This window comes from Cyprinodon tularosa, unplaced genomic scaffold (assembly GCF_016077235.1).
Source record: "Cyprinodon tularosa strain WSP-4 unplaced genomic scaffold, ASM1607723v1 ctg867, whole genome shotgun sequence".
Classification (NCBI taxonomy): Eukaryota; Metazoa; Chordata; class Actinopteri; order Cyprinodontiformes; family Cyprinodontidae; genus Cyprinodon; species Cyprinodon tularosa.
The window spans coordinates 368,873-378,803 of NW_024039637.1; positions in this window are offsets into that span (position 1 = coordinate 368,873).

Sequence of the window (9,931 nt, forward strand, 5' to 3'; positions counted from 1 at the left end):
TGCTGGGGAATATCCAACAGTCAGGTGAACCGGAACCGGAAACAAGAAGTAGACTTGGGGTTTCTTTACAGGCTTGGTGATACTTGGCTGGAGGGCGGACAGGCAGAGGAGTTTTCATGAAGTGGACTGCTAACAGCAGCAGTGAATGTTTCCCTTGATTCTCAGAGAGACTAATGAATCCTTCCAAGGCTTGAAGGACCAGGCTTATCCAGTAGATCAGGAAGGTATCCCAATACTGGCAAACACTCTGGCATCGAGGTGGTGACAGTTCGGTGCTCATATACTCCTCTGGTAATGACCAAACGAGGTTTATTGATCCTAGCACACGGATCAATAAACCGGGAGCACGGTTTCTTAATCTGCGCGCACCGATCAGAAAACCATGTGCTCAGTTTATCAATCCGTGCCCATGGATTTCCACCGGCTTTTTTTTCTTTACTCTGACACCCAGGGGGCTCCGTACTTTAATCTTATTCGTTATCAGAAATGTATTAGGAATCAGCCAAACCTTTTACCACTGCATATCATCTACAAATGAGTTACAATAAGAAACACTATAAGGCAAAGACATTGTATTCATTTGAAATAAAGTTCTTACTGACTTAATGTTTCTGGAATAACTAAATAATCAGATTTCTACAGGTGTATTAACAGGAGACCGCATAGATGTGTTATGAGCATTAATTCTCTGTTGATGTTTAAAAAGCATACAAACTCCAGAGGAAATTGCCCCAAACACTTTGGTGTACTGCATGGCTGTTTCAGGAATATCATACTTTGCCAGAAAGTCATTGTAGGATAGAAGAAGGCCCTTGTAAATAAAAAGTTGATCTACAAGTACGATATTTTTTTCTGAAACCAGTTTTCCATAAAGAGTGATTTGTGTTAACATAAAATATCTTTGTTATTCCAGATATAATATTTGTGTGGTTTAAAATTGTGCTTATATATGAGTGACCATGATAAGAAGGCTTGGCGATAAAATGCAGAGAGTTTCAGAGGGATTTTACAAACATCATAATTAAAAATTAGGAAAAAAATTAATGCCACCAATCTTTGAAAATATCTGGAGAGGAATTGTTACATATTGAGTTGGGGATTTTAAAAAGTTGTTTTAAAATGTATTATTTAAAGTATGAAAATCAAGAAAATTGAGACCATCATTTTCATATGAATTCATAAGAACACTTCTTCAAGTAATGTGATCTGTTTTTCTATATAAAATTGAAAAGCAATTTGTCAATCTCCTTAAGTAATTTATCGTCTACATACAACGCTTAAGCTGCATATTTTAAGCGAGAGATGCCCTCTGCTTTAGTGAGCAAGTCTCTTCCTCGAAGTGATAAATCCTTTGAGAGCCACTGGTTCAATTTTCTTTGTGTTTTTCTATTATTGGATTAAAGTTAGAGGCACATCATGTATGTTGATCTTTTGACAGCAAAATGCCTAAATATCTCACCTCTTTTTAATAGGAATGTTATAGAGAGCAGTACTTGTACATTCTTTGATTGCCATAAGCTCTCATTTATTGAAATTCAGCGATAGGCCAGACGCCCTTAAAAACCCAGCAATAACATCTAAAGCAACAGAAATTTGTTTCTCATCTTTTTTAAAAAGTGTAGTGTCATGTGCTAGCTGAGTAACAAGTAATTTTTTGTTAAAGAGGGAGATACCTTTGACTAAACTAGCATTCAAGTGCTCAGATAGAAGCTGGGCGACTAAAAGAAAAAGGGGAGGCAAGACAACCATGCCGAATTTCTCTTGATAAGCTGAATCTTGGAGACATACCACCTACAAATTTAATTGAGCTATTACTATTTTGGTAAAGAGTCACAATAGCTGAGTAAAAGTAGTTGCCAAAGCGAAGTATTTTCAAAGATTGTAAAATGAATTCATGCTCCACAGTATCAAAAAGTGTAAAAATATAAACCATTGTCACATACAATTTCTGGGTAGCCAAGGATGTCTAAAATTAGCCTGTTATTGTTGGTTATGCGTCCTTTGGGCATAAAGCCAGACTGAGTCTCACTAATTATTGAATCCAGTACCATTTTTAATCTTTTGGCTAAGATGGTATCAAAAATCTTCTAATCATTGTTTAGTAAAGAAATTGGGCACCAATCATCTAAAAATGATGCTTCTTTACCAGATTTTAGAAATAAGGTAGTTAGGCCTTGAGTCAGTGTTGCTGTTACAGTGGTAGCTGTTTCTTATTCACACTTTCTAAGAATACTTCTAAAAAAAAGGCAGAAAGTTCATCTATAAATGCCTTATAAAATTTAGAAGTCAATCCATCTATACCCGGTGATTTATTATTTTTCAATTGTTTGATGGCACCTGTTACCTCTTTGAGGGTTATGTGTTTGTCATATAGTTCCATTTAAATTTTAGAAATCTTTTTAACTGTTAAGACATTCAAAAAGTTGTCAGCTGTTCTCTGACACAATTTGGAGCTGTAAAACTTTTGTAAAATATCACTACAATAAGTAGCTATAGCTCGATAATTATCAACCATAACACCGTCTACATTAAGGCTGTTTATGCTGTTAATTTTAGAATGATGTCTCTCAAGATTAAAAAAATAATGTGAATTTTGTTCACCCTTTTCAAGCCACCTTGTTCTCGATTTAACAAAGGCTCCCTTGGCTTTTTGTTTATACAGGTCATCTAATTCAGTTTGTAATTTACAAAGCTCCAGGTTCTCCTCTTCTGATAATGAGTCAGGGAGGTTTTGGCATAACTGAGTGATCCTTGTAATCACACTAACCTATTGTGCTCTTTTTTTTTTTTTTTCAATATCACAACTAACTTTCCTAAAATACTGACCAATCTTGAATTTAAAAAATTCCCAGTTTACACAATATTGTTTTTCACTTTTGGCCTTACACCAATAATAGGTAGTCCACAATTTGACCTGTTACTTAACTGTGTTGATTAATAATAACGAGCTATTCGATTTCCAGAAGGCTGAATGTGTTAGGGTTCCAGTTTTGTGGGGGTTGTTTTGGTTCTTTTTCAGCCATTCCGTGCATCCACTAGATGGTGCCATTGGTTCTCTGTTGGCCTGGAGGGCCTCAGAGTGTTTGCCAGTATTGGGTACTCTAGCCGCTCTGAGTTTTGCTGATTAAATATTTTGAGTTTTCCTTTATCTGAGACCTCTAGCTATAACCTAGTCCACTAGATAAATCTGGTCCTTCAAGCCTTGGAAGGAATCCTCTCACCACGCTGAGAAAAGAAACTTTTCACCTTATCAGAACACCAGCCTTTTGCAATTGTTTTTCTTTTTTCTCCCCCTTTTAAGATCCTTATAAATTGTTAATGGTTGGTGTGTATAATACAATCTTTTGTAATTTTTGTGCAAAATTTCTTAGAACAATCATTTAAGGTGCACATTTTTTCTGCCATTTTTGTGAAATAAACTAAAGCAGAGAGTGAAAGTGTTTGTGAAAATTGGGCAATGATGAGCAAAATGAAAGATGTTAGTCATTTTAATTCAAACATAATTTTTCCACATTTTTTGGTTTTTAATCAGGTCGGAAGTTGTGTTCAATCTTTTGGCTAAACCGACCTAAATCAGCGTTTTTACCCAATCTATATTTTCTCGGGCAAACCAATGCAAATTAGTCTAATTAGCCAAAAATAATTAAGTATAATCACAACTTTCAATAGTCAAGGGCAGGTCTTGAATCATCAACTTCTGGAGAAAGTCTGTGTCTTACAGATGACGGCAATTAAGTAAATAACCATACTCTGGAGAAAATACTACTTAAGACTAACGCGTTAACACAAACTGTGTCCAGTGGCTTTCTCAGATCATTACATTGTTTATTCTCACCAAAATAGTATTAGGCAACTAGATTGGTTGTTTTTTTAACCAATCTATTCTTAGAATCTATCCAAACTTTATCCAGCTGACAGCAGCTCGCCTCCAAAATCCCACAACTTGACTGAATCCTGAGGCTGTTTAGATACCTGGCAAAATTCTTGCGCTTTCTTAACCACTTCTCAAAGCGGTCACGTGGTATTACGGTAGCGAGGCCTCAGACGTTATCAATTTTTGCCCCTCTTCTAAAGGAAATCAATTTTTTGCTGAAAGTCCTAAAAAGAAGAGGCAACGACATAATTGGACAAAGACATGGAGGAACAAATGTGGCTACTATGATTTTACAATTTTACAGACAGAACTGCATTTCACTCATTGCATCCCTGCCATGCTGCTGTGTTTACATCTGAGAGGAAAAAGAAAAAAAAGAATCCTTCTTTGCAAATGCGCACTGAGCGATTTGCCCACGACGGTTGGGAGAAAATCAAACAGGGAGAAAATCTCCCAACCTCCCCATTCCTGATCGGGAGGTGGTTGTGAGAGGCTGATCGCCCCTCGTAACACACTGTACACAACACGACTCATGACGCACTATCAGGCTGAAAGTCGGCCCGATTGGAAGATTCTCACATGACTGGAAAATTAACTCAAAACTCGCACAGTGTACGCACGGCTTTAGGAACACATATAATTATAAGACAGTAATAAAAAATAAAAATATAAATACAAATTTCTCAGACATCAGAGGGACAGCAGACCGACAAAAACAGAATGAGACAAAGGGGCATAAGTTCTTAAAGAATTCAGATCATTAAAGGTGTCCAAGAGCTGTAATCCATGCTGGATTTGATCTGTTTTAAGGTTCTAAAGTGGTTTTCATTAGAAGGTCTTTAAAGGCTGAAAAGTCAGGTTTTCTATCAGCCCATTTACAGGAATGGATGAAGAATTTCACAAAGATCAGCAGGTTGGTCAGAATGAGGTCGGTTCTTCTGTCTCTGCGGATGGTTCCAAATATTATATCCTCTTTCTAAGGGAAGATGGAGGGAAAGTTTGGTTGAGATCCAGTCCTGAAAGTTTCTCCAAAATGTACCAGTGAGTAAATAATAGAAGAAGAGATGATCTGTTGTTTCAATGTCGTCGTCACTAAAGGTTCAGCTGTTAGTGTCAAAGTTGAATCTTTGTCTTAAATGTTCCCTGGATGGAAAAATGTTATTAAGAATTTTAAATGAACTTCTTTAGCTTCAGGACTGAGAGGATATTTAAGGTAAGCAGTTCTCCACTGATTGACCTCTGAATCAGAAAAAAGATGGAGTTTTTATTTGGTCCGTGAGGAAATATAAAATGAGTCAGATGTTGATGTATCCGTTTGTTAGAATTACTTTGGTCCAAAAGGTTAACTCCAACCAGTTGAAGAGCGGGTAAATGAAGGTTAGCTGATTGTTTATATTTTGAATCAGATGTTTGACTGCAGTGGGGACAGAATTCATTACTGCTTTAAACTGAGCGTGTGAGCAATCCAGATTATATAATAAGCTAAATTCACCAACAGATAACCAATCTCCACTGTCATTGAGAAAATGTCTTATGCAGAGAGAGTTAAGACTTATGTGTATGAAAAATGTGTCCATAATAATGAAAATATTAATTATAAATTCTATTTGTTTATCTTGGGCACTACAATCAAATTTCAGGGGGACAGAATATTTATCCTAAAGGATCTCGAGAGTAACCAGTTCTGAACTAAGAATCTTAAATAAAATCTTAATAAAAGTATTTTGGGTTTTATTACAATAAAGAACAATAATGTTCAGTTCATTTCCTCTTTTTGCTCACATAGACGACATTTATCTACAGTAAAATCAAATTATGAGCATATGATTTGGTTGGAAGGATAAATGTTATTTAAAGTTTAGAAATAAATCTCTTTATATTTAGGCGGAATAGCAAATTTAAGATATTTGGTTCTCAATACATGGATATGTTTTTTTTTTTAGGCACTGAGATATTACTGAGGCAACCTTGAACTAAATTAATAAATATTTTTAGGATATCATTTATAATTTCTCCATATTCCTGGGATGAGGATTAGGCATTATATTTATTAGTTAAATCATCCATTGACCATAACTCTCCATCACTTCTCACTGCTGTTCTGGGTTTTAATAACATTTTGGAGGAGCATCAACAGTAGAACCGTACCAGATTTATATTCCCACTGCAGAGATATTAGCATCCGGTCCTGAGGCTGATGTGTTCCTGTCATGAATTTATGGTTAATAACTTCCAGCTCTTACCTTGTTTACCTCCTCTGCCGGCCGGGTGTTGAGCGATCATGGTAAAAACATTCTCATTTTGTCTGTAAGACTCCACAGAAAAATAATATCCAGTCCTATTTCCCATTAAATAAACTCTTGTGTCAAAATAATCCATCAAAGTTTTTTTTTAGCCACGAAAAGTAAGAACCACGGGGTGAAAACTAGTGTTGCACGGGGGCCCGATACTGCCCTAAAATGGTGGTATCGGTATCGGCGAGTACCAACAAATAAAGCACAGATACCATTTTGAGAGCCATAAGTTTATTCAACTATTGTCACCCATTCCAGGTAGGCAATAAAAAGTTCTACTGGATTCACTTTGCATTAGATTTTTTCCTGCTTCACAAAGGTAGGCAGCAGCTCGACAAAGCCATGATGGCAATTATTTTACATTATTATGGTATCGGTATCGGCCAATACTGCACAGCCAGGTATCGGGGCCAAAAAATGGCATCGGCGCAACACTAGTGAAAACACATAGTCCTTCTCCGTGATGACGCTGGTTCGCCATTTTAGGTCATCTAAGTAGTATGGACTTGTTTACTGCTGCCAACATCAATAGTCCCTTCTTCCCTAACTATCAGGCTACTTTAGAAAAACACCTCTTCATGAAATAGAACCCCACCCTGTGTGCACACCTGTCCCCATAAAGAGTATAGTTGGAGAGTGAATTGAGAAACGGCCAACAATTCACTCTCCAACTATACACCTGAAATGGTCACCACTACTCTGCAAAGATTCTTATTATACTGCTTATTCTGATTAATTATTTCAATTTAAAAAGGTATGCAAATACATTTTATTCTCTTCATTGGCTTCCTGTTAAATCCAGAATAGAATTTAAAATCCTCCTTCTCACATATAAAGCCTTAAATGGCCAAGCTCCATCTTATATCAGAGATCTGATTGTTCCTTATGTTCCTAACAGAGCACTTCGCTCTCAATCTGCAGGTTTACTAGTGGTTCCTAGAATTTCTAAAAGTAGAATGGGAGGCATATCTTTTAGTTATCAGGCTCCTCTCCTGTGGAACCAACTACCAGTTTTAGTCCGTGAGGCAGACACCCTGTCTACTTTTAAGGCTAGGCTTAAAACTTTCCTTTTTGATAAAGCTTATAGTTAGAGTGGCTCAGGTTATCCTGAACTATCTCTATAGTTATGCTGCTATAGGCTTAGACTTCTGGAGGACATAGTGACCCCCATTTCATCATTCTGCTTCATTCTCTCTATTCTCCTATTCTGCAGAATTCAATTATTCAATTATTATTCAATTATTCAATAGTTCAATCTCTAACCTTCTGCTCTCTCTGCTATTCCTCAGAGTAGCTTTGCCTCGTCTGTTCCTGTTCGGCTGTGACGCCATCCTGGAGAGAAACATCAGCTGTGCTGCTTCCATCAACACCCTTGTTTATAGATGCTGGAGATCGGCCTGTTTTCCAGTGTGGTCCTGTTTCTCTGACCGTGACTGGCTGGATGTGCTCTCTTCGTCCTCTGGCATGAAAGCTGGCTCTGTGCTCGTCTGCCTGGAGGTTTCTTTCTGTTAAAAGGGAGTTTTTCCTCTCCACTGTCGCTACAAGAATGCTTTGTGTGAGAGATTGTATTTGAGTCAATGCAATCAACTGGTTTACTTAGATAGAAAACTTTAAATAAATTTGACTGGATGTTCTGATGGATGAGGAAGATGAAGAAGATGTTCTGATGAAAAATGATTTATTGATAAACAGCAAAGCTTTAGATGTGATCAGGATATCTATCCTGGTTCTGATCCAGTTACTGATGGGAGGAGATGCTGTCTCAGCATTTAATGATCCTCAGGATGTTGTCCAAACTCTTCCTCACCTGTCCAGGTATCTTGGCTCCGCCCACTCACTGCTGTCTGCATGTTGTTCTGGTTCTTTCTGATGAGACCCGTTGGACCCTCTTCTAGACATCTCTGCTGATTCAGTTTGGGTTATTTTAATTCATTTCAGCCTTAAAGTACTTTAAACTACACAACCTGTACTATTTATCAGTAACTTTTAAAACAGAATTACTTTGTTTTTTATTATAATCATAAATTAATTTCAGAAGAACATAGAAAAGGGGACATGGTGGGGAACTGAAAGTTTCATTTAAACAAGACTGAATTAATTTAAAATCTCATTATTTTATGTAAATATGCTCGTGTTTTATAGCAGAGGAGGTCAAACATACAATCTACTGGATTATTTGTGTTTAGATAAAGAGTCTTTATCTCCAAATTGTCTTGTGCCTAAAAACCCATCAGGAGGCTCAGTGAATCTCCCTAATAAAGTTCAAAAACATGAAGTAACATGATCCATAAACTGCTGCCGTCCCTCTGTAGTCTAGTTCAAAACAGCTCCTGCAAACATCAGTTGGCTTAAAAATGGGAACTACAGAACTAATTCTTTTAGAATAGGTATATATATTAGGGTGAGCATATTTAGATTTCCATAAAGAGGACACTTTGCCCAGCCTCCAGACGGATTCAGACAGGCTTCTCAAAGGTTAATCAACAGCTTTATTATACCTAAATACCTTTGTAGTAAAACCTGTAACAAGCAGTAACAAAATAGAAAATTAATAACTCTTTTAAAATACATGAATAAAATCTAAACATGACCTCTTCTGTATTAGAAAATACAGCTTCAACAAATGTTCCCAGGTCTAACAAAGTACTCAGTCAGCTTTGCAGAATAACTCTCACCTCTCAGAGCTTTGTCAGGTTTTTCAGTGTCCATGTGAGCTTTGAGATCTCCAGCACCTTTATTAGACACTGAAACTAATGATCCAGCTTTGCACACGGTGCACTCAGCCTCCCACTGGACTAAAAATGTTTTCTGGAGTTCATCTGTGAAGCTGAACTTTCATTTTGGCATTTTGTAATGATTTTTAATAAATAAAAACATCAGATTTGGTTCCCTTCAGGCTGCATTGTGAACACAGCCATAGTTAGATCCTTCATTCCTCTAGTTGCTTGGTTGTAGCGGCTCTGGACACACACAGTTATAGCAACTGAAACACTTGTTTTATCAGGTGCCAAACCAACTGGGCCAGAATACGTACCTACATTATTTCCTGATCTAAGTTCTCCAACAAGCAAAGGAGGATTTATCCAATGGCCAGATTTGAACTCAGGCTCTAAAAAGCAAACAGATTAATGCTGATGGAGGAGCAACAGGAAAGACTGGAGAAGACAGAAGGTGAATGCCATTAAACTATTTATTTTACAGCTTTAGTTTGGCTGAAAATATCAGAGAAAACATGGAAAAAGATTGTTTCTAATTTATATGAAACCAGATAAAGAAACACATTTTTACAATCCATGAGGTTTTTATTGCTGCTCGTTCATCAATTTAGAAGTGATTACAATAATTAAAAACATCCACAGCAGAATATAATCCATAAAATCAGTTGTATAAAATAGGTGATAGTTACTTTCAATCATAGCAGGTAAATAGAACATCTACAGAATCAAGAACAAAACTATTAGAATTAGTTCAAAGGAAAATTATACTTTCAAAAATCTTTAAAAAGCAGAAACTTCACACTTCTAGAGGAGAGTCAGATTTCTTTAATACATTATTAAGACAAAGGCTTTTTACCGAGTTAAAGCAGGTTCAAACTGATCAGTAAAAATATCAACATCATCAATCTAGTTTATCTTTTTAAACAAACATGTTTCATCATTTTAGGACTTCAATTTACCTGAACTACAGACTCCAGCCTCTAAACTGAGTTATTTCTTGGTGGGCCTGGTTTCAACAACACACGTAGCAGGGCTGATTGATGCAT